This window comes from Leiobunum rupestre, chromosome 6, assembly GCF_980474605.1.
Source record: "Leiobunum rupestre chromosome 6, qqLeiRupe1.1.hap1, whole genome shotgun sequence".
Classification (NCBI taxonomy): domain Eukaryota; kingdom Metazoa; phylum Arthropoda; class Arachnida; order Opiliones; family Sclerosomatidae; genus Leiobunum; species Leiobunum rupestre.
Window position 1 is genome coordinate 4,145,999 of NC_143389.1, and position 27,548 is coordinate 4,173,546.

At 41.2% G+C, this 27,548-nt stretch overlaps 8 non-coding genes and 9 pseudogenes across 8 annotated transcripts; 6 read left to right on the forward strand and 11 right to left on the reverse strand.

The window, feature by feature from the left end:
• The first annotated feature begins 335 nt into the window (after nt 1-335).
• On the forward strand, nt 336-454 carry LOC149938546 (5S ribosomal RNA). Its single transcript, XR_016482065.1, has one exon. It is a non-coding gene; the product is annotated as a 5S ribosomal RNA (ribosomal RNA).
• Nucleotides 455-2,425: 1,971 nt separating this feature from the next.
• On the reverse strand, nt 2,426-2,605 carry LOC149938547 (U2 spliceosomal RNA; annotated as a pseudogene).
• A 1,421-nt stretch (nt 2,606-4,026) lies between these two features.
• On the reverse strand, nt 4,027-4,170 carry LOC149938548 (U2 spliceosomal RNA; annotated as a pseudogene).
• A 1,151-nt stretch (nt 4,171-5,321) lies between these two features.
• On the forward strand, nt 5,322-5,440 carry LOC149938549 (5S ribosomal RNA). The gene has a single exon (XR_016482066.1). It is a non-coding gene; the product is annotated as a 5S ribosomal RNA (ribosomal RNA).
• Nucleotides 5,441-7,411: 1,971 nt separating this feature from the next.
• LOC149938550 (U2 spliceosomal RNA) lies at nt 7,412-7,603 on the reverse strand. The gene has a single exon (XR_016481504.1). It is a non-coding gene; the product is annotated as a U2 spliceosomal RNA (small nuclear RNA).
• Nucleotides 7,604-8,754: 1,151 nt separating this feature from the next.
• LOC149938551 (5S ribosomal RNA) lies at nt 8,755-8,873 on the forward strand. The gene has a single exon (XR_016482067.1). It is a non-coding gene; the product is annotated as a 5S ribosomal RNA (ribosomal RNA).
• A 1,967-nt stretch (nt 8,874-10,840) lies between these two features.
• Nucleotides 10,841-11,020, reverse strand: LOC149938552 (U2 spliceosomal RNA; annotated as a pseudogene).
• A 660-nt stretch (nt 11,021-11,680) lies between these two features.
• LOC149938553 (U2 spliceosomal RNA) lies at nt 11,681-11,792 on the reverse strand (annotated as a pseudogene).
• A 1,151-nt stretch (nt 11,793-12,943) lies between these two features.
• On the forward strand, nt 12,944-13,062 carry LOC149938554 (5S ribosomal RNA). Its single transcript, XR_016482068.1, has one exon. It is a non-coding gene; the product is annotated as a 5S ribosomal RNA (ribosomal RNA).
• Nucleotides 13,063-15,021: 1,959 nt separating this feature from the next.
• Nucleotides 15,022-15,213, reverse strand: LOC149938555 (U2 spliceosomal RNA). The gene has a single exon (XR_016481676.1). It is a non-coding gene; the product is annotated as a U2 spliceosomal RNA (small nuclear RNA).
• Nucleotides 15,214-16,842: 1,629 nt separating this feature from the next.
• Nucleotides 16,843-16,945, reverse strand: LOC149938556 (U2 spliceosomal RNA; annotated as a pseudogene).
• A 1,151-nt stretch (nt 16,946-18,096) lies between these two features.
• On the forward strand, nt 18,097-18,215 carry LOC149938557 (5S ribosomal RNA). Its single transcript, XR_016482069.1, has one exon. It is a non-coding gene; the product is annotated as a 5S ribosomal RNA (ribosomal RNA).
• A 1,967-nt stretch (nt 18,216-20,182) lies between these two features.
• Nucleotides 20,183-20,361, reverse strand: LOC149938558 (U2 spliceosomal RNA; annotated as a pseudogene).
• Nucleotides 20,362-22,054: 1,693 nt separating this feature from the next.
• Nucleotides 22,055-22,192, reverse strand: LOC149938559 (U2 spliceosomal RNA; annotated as a pseudogene).
• A 1,150-nt stretch (nt 22,193-23,342) lies between these two features.
• On the forward strand, nt 23,343-23,461 carry LOC149938560 (5S ribosomal RNA). Its single transcript, XR_016482070.1, has one exon. It is a non-coding gene; the product is annotated as a 5S ribosomal RNA (ribosomal RNA).
• A 1,971-nt stretch (nt 23,462-25,432) lies between these two features.
• LOC149938561 (U2 spliceosomal RNA) lies at nt 25,433-25,608 on the reverse strand (annotated as a pseudogene).
• A 1,733-nt stretch (nt 25,609-27,341) lies between these two features.
• LOC149938562 (U2 spliceosomal RNA) lies at nt 27,342-27,479 on the reverse strand (annotated as a pseudogene).
• Nucleotides 27,480-27,548: the final 69 nt, after the last annotated feature.

The following is a 27,548-nucleotide window of genomic DNA, read 5'->3' on the forward strand; positions in this document are numbered from 1 at the left end:
AACCTTCACCTCCTCCGAACTCCAAAGGGGGAAAGCACACCACACCAATTTTATAGATTCGTAAACGCGCCTTCCCAATCGACCGCCATCACCTTACAGTCTACGGGGAGGGTGATGAAAAAACTGGTTTGGGGGGGGGGGGGATGAAATTTCTGCGGTAAAGGGCTTGCTCGTTGGTTGTCTGTACGATAATATCGGCGCCCAGTAAACGTTTCTAAAAAGAGTGTATAGAACGTTCTATTGGAGCCGCATGCAGCCGGTGGCCCTCGGCGATCACCAACCTACCAGGACCTGGCTAGTCGCGGCTTGTCCACCGCTATCAATTACACTCTAGCGGCAACGGCCATATCACGCTGAATACACCGGTTCTCGTCTGATCACCGAAGTTAAGCAGCGTCGAGCGCGGTCAGTACTTGGGAGGGAGACCACCTGGGAACACCGCGTGCCGTTGGCTACTCATTTATTTTCGCGGGATGGGATTTGCGTCTTTTAACAGGAAAATACCTTCATCCTATCATTTTGACGCTGCTTTTTTATGCAATTAAAAGTTCGCCCAGACGATAATATTATTTCGGTCAACTCTTGGCCTTTTTTTAACAACTGGCAGCATCTTTCCGTGAATAAAATACATGTTAGTATCAAAATTGAACAAAATAAAATGGCGAGAAAATTGGTTTTCATTTTATTCTACTTAAGGCTTGTACTTAAAATAGTACTAACTTACTTACTTACTTACTTACTTACTTACTTACTTACTAACTAACTAACTAACTAACTAACTAACTAACTAACTAACTAATTAACTAACTAACTAACTAACTAACTAACTAATTAACTAACTAACTAACTAACTAACTAACTAACTAACGTTTATCTCTAAACAAAAACATTTCCGCGGTAAAATCCACTCTGAAATGGCCTTTTCTGGTTTTGGAATGAAGTCCAAAGTTAAAATTTTATTAACAAATTCTAATTGTGAAATATATTTTTTGTTCTAAATTTTAATCTTAAATGTAATTTAAATAGTTGAATCTAAAAAAGGACTTTTGGAAAATGTTTTATAGAAGGTTTTATCATGGGACAGCCGCATGGATTAGGGGAGTAACCCAAAAATACAAAATATCAAAACAAACCACGAAATTAAATAATAAAACGGAGACAGAGATATATTTTTTAAACAAAATAATATAGCTAACTTTTATCTATTAATTGTTTTAGGTGATGTAGTTTATGTAAAATATAAAAATGAACCTTGGCACAATATAAATTTAATGTCATGTTTTATTGATACTTAGAAAAAGTAACAAACATTTCAAAAGTCAGATCTTTGAGATCATTATTAAAAAAATATAACATTTTAAATCCGAACTCCTCTATAAATATTAAAATTATAAATTCCTAATCTACTTTAACAAAAGATATATCATATTAAGTTTAATACTATTAATGTTAGGAATAATCATGACTTTGAGATAAATAGAACAAAAATGTTTAATTCCAAATATAGTTAATTATAGAGCAATATATAATAAATGATTTTGTACTTACCAAAAATAAGCCTTGCCACTTTATATCTTGGTAATGTAGCTGCCGCGGGCGGCGGGCCCCCGGCGGCGACTCACTGTCCACGGAAGACGGGAAGAGAGAAAAAATGGAGAGGGGCTTATTTCGTGTTTTCTCTTTACGCGGAACATCTTGGCTGGAACCCAATGACCTAAAAATGAGGGGCGCGCTGTCTCTACCCACCATACCGAAACCCGCGAATTTACGTTATGAAAACCGGTTCCTTCAGCCAACCACTTAGAACATGCACGATTTACGAACCTTGGGTTACGAATAAAACCACAGGAATAACACAGAACAACCTCTTTTCGCGCCTTTATTTTACCCCTCTTACTTGCCTCCCGCTCGTCGGCCATTGCCTCTGCCCTAAACGGGGAGTCTAGCATCCACTCCTTGGGTATCCATAATGGAGGAGAGGACTGAAAGGGGGAAAACCAAGCATGGACGCGCCCAGGAAAATACCAAGGAGGATAGGAAGGGAGGCGAAGTAGGAGGGATGAACGCGGCAGCATCCTTGTAAGAAGCTTAGCGGCGGGAAAATTTCGGAAAAATGGCGGCTAGACGTAGCGTAGCTGCCGCAATCTTGCCGCCATTCATCCCTCCTACTTCGCCTCCCTTCCTATCCTCCGTGAAAATACCGCGAAAAAGAGTGTATAACTAGGTAAAAGAAAATTCAAAAACTGGAATCTTTCCGATTCTTCATTATTAACTATTCGACAATAAGGATTTTACCACTTATGACGTCAGAGGGGCAATATATTATAATAAAGAAATATATATAAAGACAGCCAAATAACATTTCCCGGAAATACTGTGTTGCGCAGTGCGCCATTATAAGAGCGTTTGATTTTTGATTTCAAGAGAGAAGTGGGCCGATCCCGGATTTACTGCAATACCAGGCCGACCCGTGGCGGAGGTGGAGCAAGCTCCGACCACTCCGCCGCCGTCCAAAAATAAGTTTAATATCTTGGGCCCCGATGGGACCCGTATCAGATATTAAGCTGATAAGAACAGATACTTTTAATTGTTTATTAAAAGCTTCGTTTGATTTTACATATTTACATTTTTACATTTGTTATATTTGTTCGCGTTTTTAATTAGTTAAATTAGCGCGAACAAAGTCGGATAAGCTAAAAAAATCAAGTATTTACATTTTCTAATTTCTAGGAGTGTCCAAGTTCATATACGATCAAGGTAAGTATTTGTTTTCTTTTTTTCTATTTTTTCAGGTTTTAAAACATTTGAGTAAAATTAAAAAATTCAGTATGTAACGTAATCTGCGTAAAGATCTTGCTCCGGTGTGGTTTTGGTGGCGCTAGCGAATGTCTTCTCAACGTCTTCTGTCTTGCCTTTCTTTATTGATTTCCCTGGAGAGTTGGTCATTCGTCTTTTGGAGAATTTTTCCTGTTCCTTGTTCATCAGCGCGAAATACACTTGTTTCCTGCGGTCGCCTATTGTTTCGGTAGTCTCGAGGAATTCCCTAAAATCTCGTAGTTCTGCCTGTGAATAGTTCTTTAATTTCTCTAGTTGTTGCGGATGGACATATGTACTGTTGCTGCGTTTCTTGGGCTGGGGTTCCTGGTGGTCGCTGGGTGGGTCCGCCAATTCCGCTGATACCGTTGCGAGCTCTTGCTCCTTGGGTGCCACAATCTTTTCTTGGGTTTCCAAGCTTTCCCCTTCCTGGACGTGCTCGGACCTCTCGGTTGCTTCCTTTCTGGCCTTTTTTGCCTCGCATGCGGACGCCGTATGTCCCTCCTGGTCGCAGAAGAAACACTTCTTCACGACCCCTTGGTAATATACTAGCGCTCGGCTACGCCCAAAAAAAACAACATTGGGTATTTGTTTCTCAATTTTAATTTTTACCGATCTGTCTCCATTTTTGAGTCCTTTCAGTTGAGGGTACTCGTCCAGACGGTGAGCTTTAATGGTTCCATACTGTCTCATGGTGGTGAGGACAGAGTCCCATTGGATCCAGCGAGGTAGGTTTTTTATGGTAACCCAGACGCCGTCATCTTCGACGCTGGTGAGTCGGCAAGGTTTATCGTTGATAACGAGGTCATTGTAGGAGAGAGCCTGTTGCAGGAAGGCCAGGGTTGTAAAAGTTATTAAAAACTTGTCTTTACCAAGAGGTTGTAGCGTGTCAAGGCAGTCACTGCCGAGCTTATCGTGGAAGGTCCGAGCGACGTCCAGGAATCCAGCGTCGACCTGAAGGTGAGCAGTGCGTTTTTTCACCTCCATAGCCATGATGGCTATGGGAGGATCGTCGGATGAAGGCAAGTCCCAGGAAGGAACAGCGTCAAGCAGCAGTGGCAGGAAACAGCCAAGTCAGGATACAGCGTGGAGACCAGGATCAGCAGCGACAGGTAAGTGTCAGCAGGACCAGGACCAGGAACAGCAGCGGAAACAGGACCAGCAGAGGAACCGGAAACAGCAGCGGCAGAAACAGGAACAGGAACAGAGACGTCAGAGTACCGGCAGGTAAGTCAGCATCGCAGGAACAGGCTGAGAAGCGTAAACGTCGCTTAACGGCCTTTCGGCCAAGATTTCAGCGAAATAGCTGGGAACAGATACTACACTTTGATCTTAGCCAAAAGGCCGAGAAGCGATAACCCGCTAGGAGCCGTCACTGTTTAACAAAGTAAAAAGAGAGAATTCGAGCATTTCAAATATTTCATAATTACGTCACCGAATGTTGGTCCTGGTGGGAGATGACAACGTTTGTAGCCATCGCGCGAACAAAGGAGAAGACGATATCTTGAATCCGTGAAATAGAGGTACACCGCCAGGCCCGGACTGGCACTTTTGGGGTCATCGGCTAGAGACAGTAGAGTGGGCCACTTTACCGGGCCGTATGGAAAAAAAATCTAAATGGTGGTTTATAGGACCATAAATAACGTATTAAGTGTACTAGATTCTACGTGAAACGTCAAACGCGTTTAAATGACCATTTAGGAAAAATTTATTATAAGCGAATAGAGCGTTCTATAAAAGTGGACCATAACCGGTCACTTTTCATACAGACTATAGAGCTGGTTCAGCAGGACTAACAACTTTTGTTATTCTTTGGTTTAAGAGAATTCGGCTTATGTCCTGTCTTTATATGAATATTTTAGAGACGTACCTTTTAGGAGTTGTAGGAGGCACCCTAGGTGTTGAAGTATGTTTGGGGTTAAGGATATTTTCATGATCTAAGTTTCATCTTAAACACGTGGATTTGGGACTAGTATTTTCTAGAATTTTGCTTATTTGCCATCATACATTTATTACAAAAATCATTTAAAATAAGAAAAAAGGCGCGGAAAGCAAAGCCGGAAATATGTGAAGCCTAGGCTAGCAACTACGCTACTAATAAAAATTGACTGCTCTCAATTTCTTACGGGTTTGCCAGATAAATATATTTCTCTAAGACGAAAAACCGGCCAAACCTTCACCTCCTCCGAACTCCAAAGGGGGAAAGCACACCACACCAATTTTATAGATTCGTAAACGCGCCTTCCCAATCGACCGCCATCACCTTACAGTCTACGGGGAGGGTGATGAAAAAACTGGTTTGGGGGGGGGGGGGGATGAAATTTCTGCGGTAAAGGGCTTGCTCGTTGGTTGTCTGTACGATAATATCGGCGCCCAGTAAACGTTTCTAAAAAGAGTGTATAGAACGTTCTATTGGAGCCGCATGCAGCCGGTGGCCCTCGGCGATCACCAACCTACCAGGACCTGGCTAGTCGCGGCTTGTCCACCGCTATCAATTACACTCTAGCGGCAACGGCCATATCACGCTGAATACACCGGTTCTCGTCTGATCACCGAAGTTAAGCAGCGTCGAGCGCGGTCAGTACTTGGGAGGGAGACCACCTGGGAACACCGCGTGCCGTTGGCTACTCATTTATTTTCGCGGGATGGGATTTGCGTCTTTTAACAGGAAAATACCTTCATCCTATCATTTTGACGCTGCTTTTTTATGCAATTAAAAGTTCGCCCAGACGATAATATTATTTCGGTCAACTCTTGGCCTTTTTTTAACAACTGGCAGCATCTTTCCGTGAATAAAATACATGTTAGTATCAAAATTGAACAAAATAAAATGGCGAGAAAATTGGTTTTCATTTTATTCTACTTAAGGCTTGTACTTAAAATAGTACTAACTTACTTACTTACTTACTTACTTACTTACTTACTTACTAACTAACTAACTAACTAACTAACTAACTAACTAACTAACTAACTAATTAACTAACTAACTAACTAACTAACTAATTAACTAACTAACTAACTAACTAACTAACTAACTAACGTTTATCTCTAAACAAAAACATTTCCGCGGTAAAATCCACTCTGAAATGGCCTTTTCTGGTTTTGGAATGAAGTCCAAAGTTAAAATTTTATTAACAAATTCTAATTGTGAAATATATTTTTTGTTCTAAATTTTAATCTTAAATGTAATTTAAATAGTTGAATCTAAAAAAGGACTTTTGGAAAATGTTTTATAGAAGGTTTTATCATGGGACAGCCGCATGGATTAGGGGAGTAACCCAAAAATACAAAATATCAAAACAAACCACGAAATTAAATAATAAAACGGAGACAGAGATATATTTTTTAAACAAAATAATATAGCTAACTTTTATCTATTAATTGTTTTAGGTGATGTAGTTTATGTAAAATATAAAAATGAACCTTGGCACAATATAAATTTAATGTCATGTTTTATTGATACTTAGAAAAAGTAACAAACATTTCAAAAGTCAGATCTTTGAGATCATTATTAAAAAAATATAACATTTTAAATCCGAACTCCTCTATAAATATTAAAATTATAAATTCCTAATCTACTTTAACAAAAGATATATCATATTAAGTTTAATACTATTAATGTTAGGAATAATCATGACTTTGAGATAAATAGAACAAAAATGTTTAATTCCAAATATAGTTAATTATAGAGCAATATATAATAAATGATTTTGTACTTACCAAAAATAAGCCTTGCCACTTTATATCTTGGTAATGTAGCTGCCGCGGGCGGCGGGCCCCCGGCGGCGACTCACTGTCCACGGAAGACGGGAAGAGAGAAAAAATGGAGAGGGGCTTATTTCGTGTTTTCTCTTTACGCGGAACATCTTGGCTGGAACCCAATGACCTAAAAATGAGGGGCGCGCTGTCTCTACCCACCATACCGAAACCCGCGAATTTACGTTATGAAAACCGGTTCCTTCAGCCAACCACTTAGAACATGCACGATTTACGAACCTTGGGTTACGAATAAAACCACAGGAATAACACAGAACAACCTCTTTTCGCGCCTTTATTTTACCCCTCTTACTTGCCTCCCGCTCGTCGGCCATTGCCTCTGCCCTAAACGGGGAGTCTAGCATCCACTCCTTGGGTATCCATAATGGAGGAGAGGACTGAAAGGGGGAAAACCAAGCATGGACGCGCCCAGGAAAATACCAAGGAGGATAGGAAGGGAGGCGAAGTAGGAGGGATGAACGCGGCAGCATCCTTGTAAGAAGCTTAGCGGCGGGAAAATTTCGGAAAAATGGCGGCTAGACGTAGCGTAGCTGCCGCAATCTTGCCGCCATTCATCCCTCCTACTTCGCCTCCCTTCCTATCCTCCGTGAAAATACCGCGAAAAAGAGTGTATAACTAGGTAAAAGAAAATTCAAAAACTGGAATCTTTCCGATTCTTCATTATTAACTATTCGACAATAAGGATTTTACCACTTATGACGTCAGAGGGGCAATATATTATAATAAAGAAATATATATAAAGACAGCCAAATAACATTTCCCGGAAATACTGTGTTGCGCAGTGCGCCATTATAAGAGCGTTTGATTTTTGATTTCAAGAGAGAAGTGGGCCGATCCCGGATTTACTGCAATACCAGGCCGACCCGTGGCGGAGGTGGAGCAAGCTCCGACCACTCCGCCGCCGTCCAAAAATAAGTTTAATATCTTGGGCCCCGATGGGACCCGTATCAGATATTAAGCTGATAAGAACAGATACTACACTTTGATCTTAGCCAAAAGGCCGAGAAGCGATAACCCGCTAGGAGCCGTCACTGTTTAACAAAGTAAAAAGAGAGAATTCGAGCATTTCAAATATTTCATAATTACGTCACCGAATGTTGGTCCTGGTGGGAGATGACAACGTTTGTAGCCATCGCGCGAACAAAGGAGAAGACGATATCTTGAATCCGTGAAATAGAGGTACACCGCCAGGCCCGGACTGGCACTTTTGGGGTCATCGGCTAGAGACAGTAGAGTGGGCCACTTTACCGGGCCGTATGGAAAAAAAATCTAAATGGTGGTTTATAGGACCATAAATAACGTATTAAGTGTACTAGATTCTACGTGAAACGTCAAACGCGTTTAAATGACCATTTAGGAAAAATTTATTATAAGCGAATAGAGCGTTCTATAAAAGTGGACCATAACCGGTCACTTTTCATACAGACTATAGAGCTGGTTCAGCAGGACTAACAACTTTTGTTATTCTTTGGTTTAAGAGAATTCGGCTTATGTCCTGTCTTTATATGAATATTTTAGAGACGTACCTTTTAGGAGTTGTAGGAGGCACCCTAGGTGTTGAAGTATGTTTGGGGTTAAGGATATTTTCATGATCTAAGTTTCATCTTAAACACGTGGATTTGGGACTAGTATTTTCTAGAATTTTGCTTATTTGCCATCATACATTTATTACAAAAATCATTTAAAATAAGAAAAAAGGCGCGGAAAGCAAAGCCGGAAATATGTGAAGCCTAGGCTAGCAACTACGCTACTAATAAAAATTGACTGCTCTCAATTTCTTACGGGTTTGCCAGATAAATATATTTCTCTAAGACGAAAAACCGGCCAAACCTTCACCTCCTCCGAACTCCAAAGGGGGAAAGCACACCACACCAATTTTATAGATTCGTAAACGCGCCTTCCCAATCGACCGCCATCACCTTACAGTCTACGGGGAGGGTGATGAAAAAACTGGTTTGGGGGGGGGGGGGGATGAAATTTCTGCGGTAAAGGGCTTGCTCGTTGGTTGTCTGTACGATAATATCGGCGCCCAGTAAACGTTTCTAAAAAGAGTGTATAGAACGTTCTATTGGAGCCGCATGCAGCCGGTGGCCCTCGGCGATCACCAACCTACCAGGACCTGGCTAGTCGCGGCTTGTCCACCGCTATCAATTACACTCTAGCGGCAACGGCCATATCACGCTGAATACACCGGTTCTCGTCTGATCACCGAAGTTAAGCAGCGTCGAGCGCGGTCAGTACTTGGGAGGGAGACCACCTGGGAACACCGCGTGCCGTTGGCTACTCATTTATTTTCGCGGGATGGGATTTGCGTCTTTTAACAGGAAAATACCTTCATCCTATCATTTTGACGCTGCTTTTTTATGCAATTAAAAGTTCGCCCAGACGATAATATTATTTCGGTCAACTCTTGGCCTTTTTTTAACAACTGGCAGCATCTTTCCGTGAATAAAATACATGTTAGTATCAAAATTGAACAAAATAAAATGGCGAGAAAATTGGTTTTCATTTTATTCTACTTAAGGCTTGTACTTAAAATAGTACTAACTTACTTACTTACTTACTTACTTACTTACTTACTTACTAACTAACTAACTAACTAACTAACTAACTAACTAACTAACTAATTAACTAACTAACTAACTAACTAACTAATTAACTAACTAACTAACTAACTAACTAACTAACTAACGTTTATCTCTAAACAAAAACATTTCCGCGGTAAAATCCACTCTGAAATGGCCTTTTCTGGTTTTGGAATGAAGTCCAAAGTTAAAATTTTATTAACAAATTCTAATTGTGAAATATATTTTTTGTTCTAAATTTTAATCTTAAATGTAATTTAAATAGTTGAATCTAAAAAAGGACTTTTGGAAAATGTTTTATAGAAGGTTTTATCATGGGACAGCCGCATGGATTAGGGGAGTAACCCAAAAATACAAAATATCAAAACAAACCACGAAATTAAATAATAAAACGGAGACAGAGATATATTTTTTAAACAAAATAATATAGCTAACTTTTATCTATTAATTGTTTTAGGTGATGTAGTTTATGTAAAATATAAAAATGAACCTTGGCACAATATAAATTTAATGTCATGTTTTATTGATACTTAGAAAAAGTAACAAACATTTCAAAAGTCAGATCTTTGAGATCATTATTAAAAAAATATAACATTTTAAATCCGAACTCCTCTATAAATATTAAAATTATAAATTCCTAATCTACTTTAACAAAAGATATATCATATTAAGTTTAATACTATTAATGTTAGGAATAATCATGACTTTGAGATAAATAGAACAAAAATGTTTAATTCCAAATATAGTTAATTATAGAGCAATATATAATAAATGATTTTGTACTTACCAAAAATAAGCCTTGCCACTTTATATCTTGGTAATGTAGCTGCCGCGGGCGGCGGGCCCCCGGCGGCGACTCACTGTCCACGGAAGACGGGAAGAGAGAAAAAATGGAGAGGGGCTTATTTCGTGTTTTCTCTTTACGCGGAACATCTTGGCTGGAACCCAATGACCTAAAAATGAGGGGCGCGCTGTCTCTACCCACCATACCGAAACCCGCGAATTTACGTTATGAAAACCGGTTCCTTCAGCCAACCACTTAGAACATGCACGATTTACGAACCTTGGGTTACGAATAAAACCACAGGAATAACACAGAACAACCTCTTTTCGCGCCTTTATTTTACCCCTCTTACTTGCCTCCCGCTCGTCGGCCATTGCCTCTGCCCTAAACGGGGAGTCTAGCATCCACTCCTTGGGTATCCATAATGGAGGAGAGGACTGAAAGGGGGAAAACCAAGCATGGACGCGCCCAGGAAAATACCAAGGAGGATAGGAAGGGAGGCGAAGTAGGAGGGATGAACGCGGCAGCATCCTTGTAAGAAGCTTAGCGGCGGGAAAATTTCGGAAAAATGGCGGCTAGACGTAGCGTAGCTGCCGCAATCTTGCCGCCATTCATCCCTCCTACTTCGCCTCCCTTCCTATCCTCCGTGAAAATACCGCGAAAAAGAGTGTATAACTAGGTAAAAGAAAATTCAAAAACTGGAATCTTTCCGATTCTTCATTATTAACTATTCGACAATAAGGATTTTACCACTTATGACGTCAGAGGGGCAATATATTATAATAAAGAAATATATATAAAGACAGCCAAATAACATTTCCCGGAAATACTGTGTTGCGCAGTGCGCCATTATAAGAGCGTTTGATTTTTGATTTCAAGAGAGAAGTGGGCCGATCCCGGATTTACTGCAATACCAGGCCGACCCGTGGCGGAGGTGGAGCAAGCTCCGACCACTCCGCCGCCGTCCAAAAATAAGTTTAATATCTTGGGCCCCGATGGGACCCGTATCAGATATTAAGCTGATAAGAACAGATACTTTTAATTGTTTATTAAAAGCTTCGTTTGATTTTACATATTTACATTTTTACATTTGTTATATTTGTTCGCGTTTTTAATTAGTTAAATTAGCGCGAACAAAGTCGGATAAGCTAAAAAAATCAAGTATTTACATTTTCTAATTTCTAGGAGTGTCCAAGTTCATATACGATCAAGGTAAGTATTTGTTTTCTTTTTTTCTATTTTTTCAGGTTTTAAAACATTTGAGTAAAATTAAAAAATTCAGTATGTAACGTAATCTGCGTAAAGATCTTGCTCCGGTGTGGTTTTGGTGGCGCTAGCGAATGTCTTCTCAACGTCTTCTGTCTTGCCTTTCTTTATTGATTTCCCTGGAGAGTTGGTCATTCGTCTTTTGGAGAATTTTTCCTGTTCCTTGTTCATCAGCGCGAAATACACTTGTTTCCTGCGGTCGCCTATTGTTTCGGTAGTCTCGAGGAATTCCCTAAAATCTCGTAGTTCTGCCTGTGAATAGTTCTTTAATTTCTCTAGTTGTTGCGGATGGACATATGTACTGTTGCTGCGTTTCTTGGGCTGGGGTTCCTGGTGGTCGCTGGGTGGGTCCGCCAATTCCGCTGATACCGTTGCGAGCTCTTGCTCCTTGGGTGCCACAATCTTTTCTTGGGTTTCCAAGCTTTCCCCTTCCTGGACGTGCTCGGACCTCTCGGTTGCTTCCTTTCTGGCCTTTTTTGCCTCGCATGCGGACGCCGTATGTCCCTCCTGGTCGCAGAAGAAACAGATACTACACTTTGATCTTAGCCAAAAGGCCGAGAAGCGATAACCCGCTAGGAGCCGTCACTGTTTAACAAAGTAAAAAGAGAGAATTCGAGCATTTCAAATATTTCATAATTACGTCACCGAATGTTGGTCCTGGTGGGAGATGACAACGTTTGTAGCCATCGCGCGAACAAAGGAGAAGACGATATCTTGAATCCGTGAAATAGAGGTACACCGCCAGGCCCGGACTGGCACTTTTGGGGTCATCGGCTAGAGACAGTAGAGTGGGCCACTTTACCGGGCCGTATGGAAAAAAAATCTAAATGGTGGTTTATAGGACCATAAATAACGTATTAAGTGTACTAGATTCTACGTGAAACGTCAAACGCGTTTAAATGACCATTTAGGAAAAATTTATTATAAGCGAATAGAGCGTTCTATAAAAGTGGACCATAACCGGTCACTTTTCATACAGACTATAGAGCTGGTTCAGCAGGACTAACAACTTTTGTTATTCTTTGGTTTAAGAGAATTCGGCTTATGTCCTGTCTTTATATGAATATTTTAGAGACGTACCTTTTAGGAGTTGTAGGAGGCACCCTAGGTGTTGAAGTATGTTTGGGGTTAAGGATATTTTCATGATCTAAGTTTCATCTTAAACACGTGGATTTGGGACTAGTATTTTCTAGAATTTTGCTTATTTGCCATCATACATTTATTACAAAAATCATTTAAAATAAGAAAAAAGGCGCGGAAAGCAAAGCCGGAAATATGTGAAGCCTAGGCTAGCAACTACGCTACTAATAAAAATTGACTGCTCTCAATTTCTTACGGGTTTGCCAGATAAATATATTTCTCTAAGACGAAAAACCGGCCAAACCTTCACCTCCTCCGAACTCCAAAGGGGGAAAGCACACCACACCAATTTTATAGATTCGTAAACGCGCCTTCCCAATCGACCGCCATCACCTTACAGTCTACGGGGAGGGTGATGAAAAAACTGGTTTGGGGGGGGGGGGGGATGAAATTTCTGCGGTAAAGGGCTTGCTCGTTGGTTGTCTGTACGATAATATCGGCGCCCAGTAAACGTTTCTAAAAAGAGTGTATAGAACGTTCTATTGGAGCCGCATGCAGCCGGTGGCCCTCGGCGATCACCAACCTACCAGGACCTGGCTAGTCGCGGCTTGTCCACCGCTATCAATTACACTCTAGCGGCAACGGCCATATCACGCTGAATACACCGGTTCTCGTCTGATCACCGAAGTTAAGCAGCGTCGAGCGCGGTCAGTACTTGGGAGGGAGACCACCTGGGAACACCGCGTGCCGTTGGCTACTCATTTATTTTCGCGGGATGGGATTTGCGTCTTTTAACAGGAAAATACCTTCATCCTATCATTTTGACGCTGCTTTTTTATGCAATTAAAAGTTCGCCCAGACGATAATATTATTTCGGTCAACTCTTGGCCTTTTTTTAACAACTGGCAGCATCTTTCCGTGAATAAAATACATGTTAGTATCAAAATTGAACAAAATAAAATGGCGAGAAAATTGGTTTTCATTTTATTCTACTTAAGGCTTGTACTTAAAATAGTACTAACTTACTTACTTACTTACTTACTTACTTACTTACTTACTAACTAACTAACTAACTAACTAACTAACTAACTAACTAACTAACTAATTAACTAACTAACTAACTAACTAACTAATTAACTAACTAACTAACTAACTAACGTTTATCTCTAAACAAAAACATTTCCGCGGTAAAATCCACTCTGAAATGGCCTTTTCTGGTTTTGGAATGAAGTCCAAAGTTAAAATTTTATTAACAAATTCTAATTGTGAAATATATTTTTTGTTCTAAATTTTAATCTTAAATGTAATTTAAATAGTTGAATCTAAAAAAGGACTTTTGGAAAATGTTTTATAGAAGGTTTTATCATGGGACAGCCGCATGGATTAGGGGAGTAACCCAAAAATACAAAATATCAAAACAAACCACGAAATTAAATAATAAAACGGAGACAGAGATATATTTTTTAAACAAAATAATATAGCTAACTTTTATCTATTAATTGTTTTAGGTGATGTAGTTTATGTAAAATATAAAAATGAACCTTGGCACAATATAAATTTAATGTCATGTTTTATTGATACTTAGAAAAAGTAACAAACATTTCAAAAGTCAGATCTTTGAGATCATTATTAAAAAAATATAACATTTTAAATCCGAACTCCTCTATAAATATTAAAATTATAAATTCCTAATCTACTTTAACAAAAGATATATCATATTAAGTTTAATACTATTAATGTTAGGAATAATCATGACTTTGAGATAAATAGAACAAAAATGTTTAATTCCAAATATAGTTAATTATAGAGCAATATATAATAAATGATTTTGTACTTACCAAAAATAAGCCTTGCCACTTTATATCTTGGTAATGTAGCTGCCGCGGGCGGCGGGCCCCCGGCGGCGACTCACTGTCCACGGAAGACGGGAAGAGAGAAAAAATGGAGAGGGGCTTATTTCGTGTTTTCTCTTTACGCGGAACATCTTGGCTGGAACCCAATGACCTAAAAATGAGGGGCGCGCTGTCTCTACCCACCATACCGAAACCCGCGAATTTACGTTATGAAAACCGGTTCCTTCAGCCAACCACTTAGAACATGCACGATTTACGAACCTTGGGTTACGAATAAAACCACAGGAATAACACAGAACAACCTCTTTTCGCGCCTTTATTTTACCCCTCTTACTTGCCTCCCGCTCGTCGGCCATTGCCTCTGCCCTAAACGGGGAGTCTAGCATCCACTCCTTGGGTATCCATAATGGAGGAGAGGACTGAAAGGGGGAAAACCAAGCATGGACGCGCCCAGGAAAATACCAAGGAGGATAGGAAGGGAGGCGAAGTAGGAGGGATGAACGCGGCAGCATCCTTGTAAGAAGCTTAGCGGCGGGAAAATTTCGGAAAAATGGCGGCTAGACGTAGCGTAGCTGCCGCAATCTTGCCGCCATTCATCCCTCCTACTTCGCCTCCCTTCCTATCCTCCGTGAAAATACCGCGAAAAAGAGTGTATAACTAGGTAAAAGAAAATTCAAAAACTGGAATCTTTCCGATTCTTCATTATTAACTATTCGACAATAAGGATTTTACCACTTATGACGTCAGAGGGGCAATATATTATAATAAAGAAATATATATAAAGACAGCCAAATAACATTTCCCGGAAATACTGTGTTGCGCAGTGCGCCATTATAAGAGCGTTTGATTTTTGATTTCAAGAGAGAAGTGGGCCGATCCCGGATTTACTGCAATACCAGGCCGACCCGTGGCGGAGGTGGAGCAAGCTCCGACCACTCCGCCGCCGTCCAAAAATAAGTTTAATATCTTGGGCCCCGATGGGACCCGTATCAGATATTAAGCTGATAAGAACAGATACTGAATTTGTTTATTTAAATTCTTGTCATAAATACATTTTTCCGCGGTTAAATTAAAGTTAAATTATCGCGGAAGAAGCAGGTCAAATGTTCAAAAAACACTAATACAATTTTCTCTTTACAGAGTAGTCAAAAAAGGTAAGTATAACTATGGTTTTTCTTTTTAACAGGTATTATGTTTGTAAAATTCAGGTAAGTACAATAAATTTAAAACTCCTTCAGACTTTACTATTTACAATGTAACTAAAAAACAATAAGCGTAGTAAACCATTTAATTTATATTTCCGAAAAACGCGAAATATAAAAAATTCCTAAAAATCAATACGTTACATAGTCATCGTACACCTCGGCACTGGTTTGCGCTTTAACAGCGTCGGCCGCGGTCTTGCTTTCGATGTTAACCCTCTTTTCAGTCCTGGCTTTATCCCCTGGGGAGGAACTCTGACGTCTTTTGTTAATTGTCTTTCTTAAGGCTGTGGCTCGCTTGATCAAGAAAAGCCTCCTAGCCGATGATAAGTCGTTATAGGTGCTCAGTGCCGCCACGTATTTTTCGAAATCATTAGGCAAAAACTTCTTAAGGTAGTCTTCGTCCTCTTTAGTCCATATAAGCTCGGTGCAGTGTCTGCTTGTTTTGTAGACGGATGCATCGGATGGGTGATGCTCTACTGTATCGCTCTCTTGAGCCGTATTGTCGCTAGGTTTCTGACCTGGCCGGTCCGGGATCTCCCCCACTTCGTCTCCGACTTTGGACTCCGGAGCACCGCCATCAGCGTCTTCCCCATTTGGTCCGTCGCTTTCGGGTGGTGACTCCCTATTCGGCTCCCCAGCTGAGAGAACCTTTTGCCGTTTCTTCGGACAGTCACGCACCTGGTGGCTGTCCTTGCGGCAATAGAAGCACATCCTGTGCACGCCCTCGTACGTGATTTGGATGCGTTGACCTTGGATTGTCATGAGGTTCGGGATGGCAGACTTAAATTTAACGGCCAAGCGTCTCGTGCCGGTCTTGAGGCCCTTTAGAGGCCCCTTCTGGAAGGTCTCCCATGTCTCCGATTGGACATCGCAGTGGATACGGAGGGCTGTCTTTAGAATTGACAGGGCCCACCAGCTTGGAACTCCTTGAACAGTGATGTAGCGGACAGGGTCTACGATACTCATGACATCCAAATGACGGTCTCCGACAATGACTCCGGAGTCGACAGCCTTTTGAAAACTTTCAACATCTTTGAACGTGATTTGCACTTCAGATTTTCCAATTAGCTGGAAAACCTCAATGCATTGCTGGCCGATGTGGTTGAGAAGGGCCGAAGCCAGATCGTCAACTGGAACATCTTCAAACTTGATTCTCGCAGAATTCTTTTTCAGATCAGCGGACAAGACAGGCATCTTGGACGAAGCAGGGGGCATGGCTACCACCACTGCGGACGTCAAGAGACAACGGGAGACGGACCCAGGAACCACCAGAGGGCGATCCCCGAGAGGCGTCGGCGAGGAGACCAGGAACTAGCAGCGACAGGTAAGTAGCAGCCGAACCAGGACCAGGAACAGGAACAGCAGCGGAATCAGGAACAGCAACGGAACCGGAAACAGCAGCGGCAACTTCAAGAGCAGGAACAGGAACAGGCACGACAGGATACCGGCAGGTAAGTCAGCATCTCAGGAACTAGCTGGAAAGCTGGGAAACTCGCTTAACGGCCTTTCGGCCAAGACTTCAGCGAAATAGCTGGGAACAGATACTACACTTTGATCTTAGCCAAAAGGCCGAGAAGCGATAACCCGCTAGGAGCCGTCACTGTTTAACAAAGTAAAAAGAGAGAATTCGAGCATTTCAAATATTTCATAATTACGTCACCGAATGTTGGTCCTGGTGGGAGATGACAACGTTTGTAGCCATCGCGCGAACAAAGGAGAAGACGATATCTTGAATCCGTGAAATAGAGGTACACCGCCAGGCCCGGACTGGCACTTTTGGGGTCATCGGCTAGAGACAGTAGAGTGGGCCACTTTACCGGGCCGTATGGAAAAAAAATCTAAATGGTGGTTTATAGGACCATAAATAACGTATTAAGTGTACTAGATTCTACGTGAAACGTCAAACGCGTTTAAATGACCATTTAGGAAAAATTTATTATAAGCGAATAGAGCGTTCTATAAAAGTGGACCATAACCGGTCACTTTTCATACAGACTATAGAGCTGGTTCAGCAGGACTAACAACTTTTGTTATTCTTTGGTTTAAGAGAATTCGGCTTATGTCCTGTCTTTATATGAATATTTTAGAGACGTACCTTTTAGGAGTTGTAGGAGGCACCCTAGGTGTTGAAGTATGTTTGGGGTTAAGGATATTTTCATGATCTAAGTTTCATCTTAAACACGTGGATTTGGGACTAGTATTTTCTAGAATTTTGCTTATTTGCCATCATACATTTATTACAAAAATCATTTAAAATAAGAAAAAAGGCGCGGAAAGCAAAGCCGGAAATATGTGAAGCCTAGGCTAGCAACTACGCTACTAATAAAAATTGACTGCTCTCAATTTCTTACGGGTTTGCCAGATAAATATATTTCTCTAAGACGAAAAACCGGCCAAACCTTCACCTCCTCCGAACTCCAAAGGGGGAAAGCACACCACACCAATTTTATAGATTCGTAAACGCGCCTTCCCAATCGACCGCCATCACCTTACAGTCTACGGGGAGGGTGATGAAAAAACTGGTTTGGGGGGGGGGGGGGATGAAATTTCTGCGGTAAAGGGCTTGCTCGTTGGTTGTCTGTACGATAATATCGGCGCCCAGTAAACGTTTCTAAAAAGAGTGTATAGAACGTTCTATTGGAGCCGCATGCAGCCGGTGGCCCTCGGCGATCACCAACCTACCAGGACCTGGCTAGTCGCGGCTTGTCCACCGCTATCAATTACACTCTAGCGGCAACGGCCATATCACGCTGAATACACCGGTTCTCGTCTGATCACCGAAGTTAAGCAGCGTCGAGCGCGGTCAGTACTTGGGAGGGAGACCACCTGGGAACACCGCGTGCCGTTGGCTACTCATTTATTTTCGCGGGATGGGATTTGCGTCTTTTAACAGGAAAATACCTTCATCCTATCATTTTGACGCTGCTTTTTTATGCAATTAAAAGTTCGCCCAGACGATAATATTATTTCGGTCAACTCTTGGCCTTTTTTTAACAACTGGCAGCATCTTTCCGTGAATAAAATACATGTTAGTATCAAAATTGAACAAAATAAAATGGCGAGAAAATTGGTTTTCATTTTATTCTACTTAAGGCTTGTACTTAAAATAGTACTAACTTACTTACTTACTTACTTACTTACTTACTTACTTACTAACTAACTAACTAACTAACTAACTAACTAACTAACTAACTAACTAATTAACTAACTAACTAACTAACTAACTAATTAACTAACTAACTAACTAACTAACTAACTAACGTTTATCTCTAAACAAAAACATTTCCGCGGTAAAATCCACTCTGAAATGGCCTTTTCTGGTTTTGGAATGAAGTCCAAAGTTAAAATTTTATTAACAAATTCTAATTGTGAAATATATTTTTTGTTCTAAATTTTAATCTTAAATGTAATTTAAATAGTTGAATCTAAAAAAGGACTTTTGGAAAATGTTTTATAGAAGGTTTTATCATGGGACAGCCGCATGGATTAGGGGAGTAACCCAAAAATACAAAATATCAAAACAAACCACGAAATTAAATAATAAAACGGAGACAGAGATATATTTTTTAAACAAAATAATATAGCTAACTTTTATCTATTAATTGTTTTAGGTGATGTAGTTTATGTAAAATATAAAAATGAACCTTGGCACAATATAAATTTAATGTCATGTTTTATTGATACTTAGAAAAAGTAACAAACATTTCAAAAGTCAGATCTTTGAGATCATTATTAAAAAAATATAACATTTTAAATCCGAACTCCTCTATAAATATTAAAATTATAAATTCCTAATCTACTTTAACAAAAGATATATCATATTAAGTTTAATACTATTAATGTTAGGAATAATCATGACTTTGAGATAAATAGAACAAAAATGTTTAATTCCAAATATAGTTAATTATAGAGCAATATATAATAAATGATTTTGTACTTACCAAAAATAAGCCTTGCCACTTTATATCTTGGTAATGTAGCTGCCGCGGGCGGCGGGCCCCCGGCGGCGACTCACTGTCCACGGAAGACGGGAAGAGAGAAAAAATGGAGAGGGGCTTATTTCGTGTTTTCTCTTTACGCGGAACATCTTGGCTGGAACCCAATGACCTAAAAATGAGGGGCGCGCTGTCTCTACCCACCATACCGAAACCCGCGAATTTACGTTATGAAAACCGGTTCCTTCAGCCAACCACTTAGAACATGCACGATTTACGAACCTTGGGTTACGAATAAAACCACAGGAATAACACAGAACAACCTCTTTTCGCGCCTTTATTTTACCCCTCTTACTTGCCTCCCGCTCGTCGGCCATTGCCTCTGCCCTAAACGGGGAGTCTAGCATCCACTCCTTGGGTATCCATAATGGAGGAGAGGACTGAAAGGGGGAAAACCAAGCATGGACGCGCCCAGGAAAATACCAAGGAGGATAGGAAGGGAGGCGAAGTAGGAGGGATGAACGCGGCAGCATCCTTGTAAGAAGCTTAGCGGCGGGAAAATTTCGGAAAAATGGCGGCTAGACGTAGCGTAGCTGCCGCAATCTTGCCGCCATTCATCCCTCCTACTTCGCCTCCCTTCCTATCCTCCGTGAAAATACCGCGAAAAAGAGTGTATAACTAGGTAAAAGAAAATTCAAAAACTGGAATCTTTCCGATTCTTCATTATTAACTATTCGACAATAAGGATTTTACCACTTATGACGTCAGAGGGGCAATATATTATAATAAAGAAATATATATAAAGACAGCCAAATAACATTTCCCGGAAATACTGTGTTGCGCAGTGCGCCATTATAAGAGCGTTTGATTTTTGATTTCAAGAGAGAAGTGGGCCGATCCCGGATTTACTGCAATACCAGGCCGACCCGTGGCGGAGGTGGAGCAAGCTCCGACCACTCCGCCGCCGTCCAAAAATAAGTTTAATATCTTGGGCCCCGATGGGACCCGTATCAGATATTAAGCTGATAAGAACAGATACTGAATTTGTTTATTTAAATTCTTGTCATTGATACATATGTTCGCGTTATTAATATTTTAATTTAGCGCGAACATTTGTCAAAAAAAATGGTGTCTGATTCTCTGATCTTTTTTCCAGGTTTAGTTCTTTTGTACAATGCGGTCAGGTAAGTATATTTCTTTTTTCTTTTTAAATTTAAATAAATATCTTTGGGTAAATAACAAATAATTTTCCATAAAAAATGGCAATAAGACGGAAAAAGTCCAATAACATTTAAAGCTAAAACAATTAAAACCCCGAAAGCACGACATTTGTAAAGTTAAAATCATACTCTACACGATAAAAACATTTTGGACTTGTAAAAATAATTACTTATATTTACAACAGATAGATACGAAAAAGATATAAATAAATACATATTTACACAATTATCGTAAGAACTATTTTTTGCCTCTCTTTGGGTCTTTTTCAATGGATGGACTCTGTCGACGTTTAGCCCGCCTCTGGATTTCTGTCATTGCGCCCGTTCGCGCTTTCTCACGCCAGATCAGCTTATCTGGGTCCGTAGTGTCATGATCCTTGGCGTCCCGAAGAAATTGATCAAGTTTGGCGTCGGAAAGATCCGCCCATTTAAAATTGCGTTCGAAATCTGCCACTCTTTTAGCAAATCCTGGCGAGACTATGACTTTCTGTGGTGACGATTTAACTGCCTCAGAATAGCCCTTGGCTGCTGCTGCGGTGACCTTGGGGGATGACGTAGGCGATAGCAACCGCCAGCCCTCATCACCTTCCTCGAAGTCGCCTGCACTTGGTACATCTTCGTTAATCGCTAACTGATCATCAGTAGCCTCCATAATTTCCTGATCTCCATCTTCTGCGGATGATGGCGAACGTCTTGAACTCTCTGGATCATTTGGTGGCGGAAGTTGGGATTCAAGGCCCGTGTTCTGGAGAGGCGGGCGAACCCTGTTTTTCTTTTTCGGGCAATCCCGAACCTGATGAGTGTCTTTGTGGCAAAAGAAGCACATTCTCTGTACTCCCCGGTACGTGACTTGTATGCGATGTCCATTGATGATCATCAGGTTCGGGATTGGACCCCTGACTTTTACTTGGAGACGTCGTGTTCCGGTACGAAGGTCTTTCAGGACCCCTTTCTGATAGGTCTCCCACGTCTGGGATATAACGTCACAGCTCGTTCTGAAGGCCTTCTTGAAAACCTCCAAATCCCACCAACTGGGAGCGTCTTTCACTGTTAGGTAAGTAACAGGGTCAGCTACTCCAATAACATCGAGCGGCTTCTCACCGACGACGATTCCGCAGTCCACGGCTTTCTGATAACTAGCTGCGTCCCGGAAGGTGATCTGTACTTCGGACTTGCCAATCATTTGAAATACGGTGATATTTTTGGGGCCGACGTGGTCAAAAAGAGCTAGCGCTAATTCTTCCACGGCGACACCGTCAAATTTGATGCGGGCTGTAGCAGCCTTACAAGCTGTAGCGGAAGCCGAAGCTGAAGCTACTTTGTCCATTTTCGTCGACGACGAAGACATGGTGACGGGCTTTGACGTCGAGATCACCGGATGACTTCGGGTATCGCCAGGCGGCGACCCCTCAAAAAGTGGGTCCAAGGTGGCGGAAAAACTGGAACAGTACAGCGGCAGGAACCGGAATCAGGATACAGCGGCAGGAACCGGAAACAGGATACGGCGGCAGGAACCGGAGCCAGGACACAGGAACGAGCAGGTAAGGTAGCGAAGCAGGTAAACTCGCCTTAAAGGCGTATATACACTTCTCGCCCCCCGACTAAGATCTCTGTATAGTTCTATTGGAAACAGATACTACACTTTGATCTTAGCCAAAAGGCCGAGAAGCGATAACCCGCTAGGAGCCGTCACTGTTTAACAAAGTAAAAAGAGAGAATTCGAGCATTTCAAATATTTCATAATTACGTCACCGAATGTTGGTCCTGGTGGGAGATGACAACGTTTGTAGCCATCGCGCGAACAAAGGAGAAGACGATATCTTGAATCCGTGAAATAGAGGTACACCGCCAGGCCCGGACTGGCACTTTTGGGGTCATCGGCTAGAGACAGTAGAGTGGGCCACTTTACCGGGCCGTATGGAAAAAAAATCTAAATGGTGGTTTATAGGACCATAAATAACGTATTAAGTGTACTAGATTCTACGTGAAACGTCAAACGCGTTTAAATGACCATTTAGGAAAAATTTATTATAAGCGAATAGAGCGTTCTATAAAAGTGGACCATAACCGGTCACTTTTCATACAGACTATAGAGCTGGTTCAGCAGGACTAACAACTTTTGTTATTCTTTGGTTTAAGAGAATTCGGCTTATGTCCTGTCTTTATATGAATATTTTAGAGACGTACCTTTTAGGAGTTGTAGGAGGCACCCTAGGTGTTGAAGTATGTTTGGGGTTAAGGATATTTTCATGATCTAAGTTTCATCTTAAACACGTGGATTTGGGACTAGTATTTTCTAGAATTTTGCTTATTTGCCATCATACATTTATTACAAAAATCATTTAAAATAAGAAAAAAGGCGCGGAAAGCAAAGCCGGAAATATGTGAAGCCTAGGCTAGCAACTACGCTACTAATAAAAATTGACTGCTCTCAATTTCTTACGGGTTTGCCAGATAAATATATTTCTCTAAGACGAAAAACCGGCCAAACCTTCACCTCCTCCGAACTCCAAAGGGGGAAAGCACACCACACCAATTTTATAGATTCGTAAACGCGCCTTCCCAATCGACCGCCATCACCTTACAGTCTACGGGGAGGGTGATGAAAAAACTGGTTTGGGGGGGGGGGGGATGAAATTTCTGCGGTAAAGGGCTTGCTCGTTGGTTGTCTGTACGATAATATCGGCGCCCAGTAAACGTTTCTAAAAAGAGTGTATAGAACGTTCTATTGGAGCCGCATGCAGCCGGTGGCCCTCGGCGATCACCAACCTACCAGGACCTGGCTAGTCGCGGCTTGTCCACCGCTATCAATTACACTCTAGCGGCAACGGCCATATCACGCTGAATACACCGGTTCTCGTCTGATCACCGAAGTTAAGCAGCGTCGAGCGCGGTCAGTACTTGGGAGGGAGACCACCTGGGAACACCGCGTGCCGTTGGCTACTCATTTATTTTCGCGGGATGGGATTTGCGTCTTTTAACAGGAAAATACCTTCATCCTATCATTTTGACGCTGCTTTTTTATGCAATTAAAAGTTCGCCCAGACGATAATATTATTTCGGTCAACTCTTGGCCTTTTTTTAACAACTGGCAGCATCTTTCCGTGAATAAAATACATGTTAGTATCAAAATTGAACAAAATAAAATGGCGAGAAAATTGGTTTTCATTTTATTCTACTTAAGGCTTGTACTTAAAATAGTACTAACTTACTTACTTACTTACTTACTTACTTACTTACTTACTAACTAACTAACTAACTAACTAACTAACTAACTAACTAACTAACTAATTAACTAACTAACTAACTAACTAACTAATTAACTAACTAACTAACTAACTAACTAACTAACTAACGTTTATCTCTAAACAAAAACATTTCCGCGGTAAAATCCACTCTGAAATGGCCTTTTCTGGTTTTGGAATGAAGTCCAAAGTTAAAATTTTATTAACAAATTCTAATTGTGAAATATATTTTTTGTTCTAAATTTTAATCTTAAATGTAATTTAAATAGTTGAATCTAAAAAAGGACTTTTGGAAAATGTTTTATAGAAGGTTTTATCATGGGACAGCCGCATGGATTAGGGGAGTAACCCAAAAATACAAAATATCAAAACAAACCACGAAATTAAATAATAAAACGGAGACAGAGATATATTTTTTAAACAAAATAATATAGCTAACTTTTATCTATTAATTGTTTTAGGTGATGTAGTTTATGTAAAATATAAAAATGAACCTTGGCACAATATAAATTTAATGTCATGTTTTATTGATACTTAGAAAAAGTAACAAACATTTCAAAAGTCAGATCTTTGAGATCATTATTAAAAAAATATAACATTTTAAATCCGAACTCCTCTATAAATATTAAAATTATAAATTCCTAATCTACTTTAACAAAAGATATATCATATTAAGTTTAATACTATTAATGTTAGGAATAATCATGACTTTGAGATAAATAGAACAAAAATGTTTAATTCCAAATATAGTTAATTATAGAGCAATATATAATAAATGATTTTGTACTTACCAAAAATAAGCCTTGCCACTTTATATCTTGGTAATGTAGCTGCCGCGGGCGGCGGGCCCCCGGCGGCGACTCACTGTCCACGGAAGACGGGAAGAGAGAAAAAATGGAGAGGGGCTTATTTCGTGTTTTCTCTTTACGCGGAACATCTTGGCTGGAACCCAATGACCTAAAAATGAGGGGCGCGCTGTCTCTACCCACCATACCGAAACCCGCGAATTTACGTTATGAAAACCGGTTCCTTCAGCCAACCACTTAGAACATGCACGATTTACGAACCTTGGGTTACGAATAAAACCACAGGAATAACACAGAACAACCTCTTTTCGCGCCTTTATTTTACCCCTCTTACTTGCCTCCCGCTCGTCGGCCATTGCCTCTGCCCTAAACGGGGAGTCTAGCATCCACTCCTTGGGTATCCATAATGGAGGAGAGGACTGAAAGGGGGAAAACCAAGCATGGACGCGCCCAGGAAAATACCAAGGAGGATAGGAAGGGAGGCGAAGTAGGAGGGATGAACGCGGCAGCATCCTTGTAAGAAGCTTAGCGGCGGGAAAATTTCGGAAAAATGGCGGCTAGACGTAGCGTAGCTGCCGCAATCTTGCCGCCATTCATCCCTCCTACTTCGCCTCCCTTCCTATCCTCCGTGAAAATACCGCGAAAAAGAGTGTATAACTAGGTAAAAGAAAATTCAAAAACTGGAATCTTTCCGATTCTTCATTATTAACTATTCGACAATAAGGATTTTACCACTTATGACGTCAGAGGGGCAATATATTATAATAAAGAAATATATATAAAGACAGCCAAATAACATTTCCCGGAAATACTGTGTTGCGCAGTGCGCCATTATAAGAGCGTTTGATTTTTGATTTCAAGAGAGAAGTGGGCCGATCCCGGATTTACTGCAATACCAGGCCGACCCGTGGCGGAGGTGGAGCAAGCTCCGACCACTCCGCCGCCGTCCAAAAATAAGTTTAATATCTTGGGCCCCGATGGGACCCGTATCAGATATTAAGCTGATAAGAACAGATACTGAATTTGTTTATTTAAAATTCGTTGTCATGGTTACAAGTGTCCGCGTTATTAAAAAATTTAAATTATCGCGAACACTGTTTTACACACAAAATTCCAGAATTTCTGACGTCGCCTCTATCGTTAAAAGGTAAGTATTTACAATTATTCAAGTATAAACGGGACTGAAACATTTTAAAATACAAAAGAGTTATTTTTTCACCGATTTGTTTTGGTCAAGGTAAGTGGTTTTTTTTTTTGATTTCACATTCTAGGCATATTTTTTTAGTTTTAACAATTTTCTTTTCATTTTTACAGGGTAAACAGGATCCGAGGTAAGTATACGGTAAGTATAACATTTAAGCATACCATTTTTTTTTTAAACTATAGACATTTAATATTTACAAAATCAAAACTTTAAATAATGTAAAGTTAAAAGCGTATTAAAACTAAAGATAAAACGTAAAGAGTCATTAAAAACATATTTACATATCATATTCAGGGCCTATTTTTTCCCTTTTTTGATGTGCGATTCTGAAGGGGAAGTCTGTGGTCGTTTCCTGCGACTTTGCAAGGTGAGGCGCGCTTCAGTCAGTGATTCTTCACGCCATCTAAGTATTTCTGGTGACTCTGTGACCAAGCTTCGTGCACGACGGCAAAAGTTCTCTATTTCCTGTTCGGTCATTGTCGACCAATTCCAATCTCGTTCGTAGATCGGTTCTTCATATGCTGGGTTTTTCGAAATGGGAAAGAGCTCTAGAACAGGTGTGTGCTGTGGCGGAGTCTTCACTGCGTTTGCGTAGCCGTTGGACATTTGCGGCAAATCAGATGGTTTTAGGGAAGATCCTGGTGAAGAGAGACTCCAGCCATCTTCACCCCCCTCAAAACATCCTGCTTCCGGTACAGATTCTTCCATCTGTTCTTCGTGGACGGCAGCGTCTGTGATAGCTGCCCCTTCCTGTGGTGGTGGTGTGGTTTCGCTCCATAGATTGACAGCGTCTTCGGGGGCCGGAATATGGCCCTGGATGACCGAATTTTCTGGAGCTGGTGGCGCCTTTCTTTTCTTCTTAGGACAATCCCGAACCTGATGACTGTCTTTACGACAGTAGAAGCACATTCTTTGGACACCTTGATATACGAGCTGAATGCGATGTCCGCTGATGGTCATCAGGTTCGGGATTGGGCTCTTGACCTTGACTTCAAGGCGGCGATTTCCGTTTCGGACATCTTTAAGCGGGCCTTTCTGGAAGGTTTCCCATGTTTCCGAAACCACTTCGCAGTAGTTCCTCAGAGCGGCTCGCAGGAACGGTAGATCCCACCAGCTAGGCGCATCCTTCATGGTAATTTGAGTCACCGGGTCTGCAACTCCTATGATGCTTAGATGCTTGTCGCCGACAATTATACCGGCATCTACGGCCTTCTGATAACAGATGGCGTCCTTGAACGTAATCTGACATTCAGATTTAGCCAGCATCTGGAAGACGGTGATGCTCTTGGGGCCAATGCAGTCGAAAAGAGCTACAGCCAAATCTTCTACATTGACCCCGTCGAACTTGATTCGTGCCGTGGCCTTCTTGGAGGACGAAGGCCCGGACTGTGGCTTGCACGGCAGAGACGACACGGCAGGCATGGCGACGATGGTGGAGACCGCCGAAGCGGAAACCGGATACTCAGGAACCGCTGGGATGAGCCAAACGGCGACTGGAACGCAGGAGCAGGAACAGGAACTTCAACTGGAACAGGATCTGGGTCGGTGTAAAATGCCGACGCAGCTTGGCAGATAGACGAGCAGGTACGTATGACTCGCCTCAAAGGCGTATAAACACTTCTCGCCCCCCGACTAAGATCTCGGTATAGAACTATTGAAAAACAGATACTACACTTTGATCTTAGCCAAAAGGCCGAGAAGCGATCTACACTTTGATCTTAGCCAAAAGGCCGAGAAGCGATAACCCGCTAGGAGCCGTCACTGTTTAACAAAG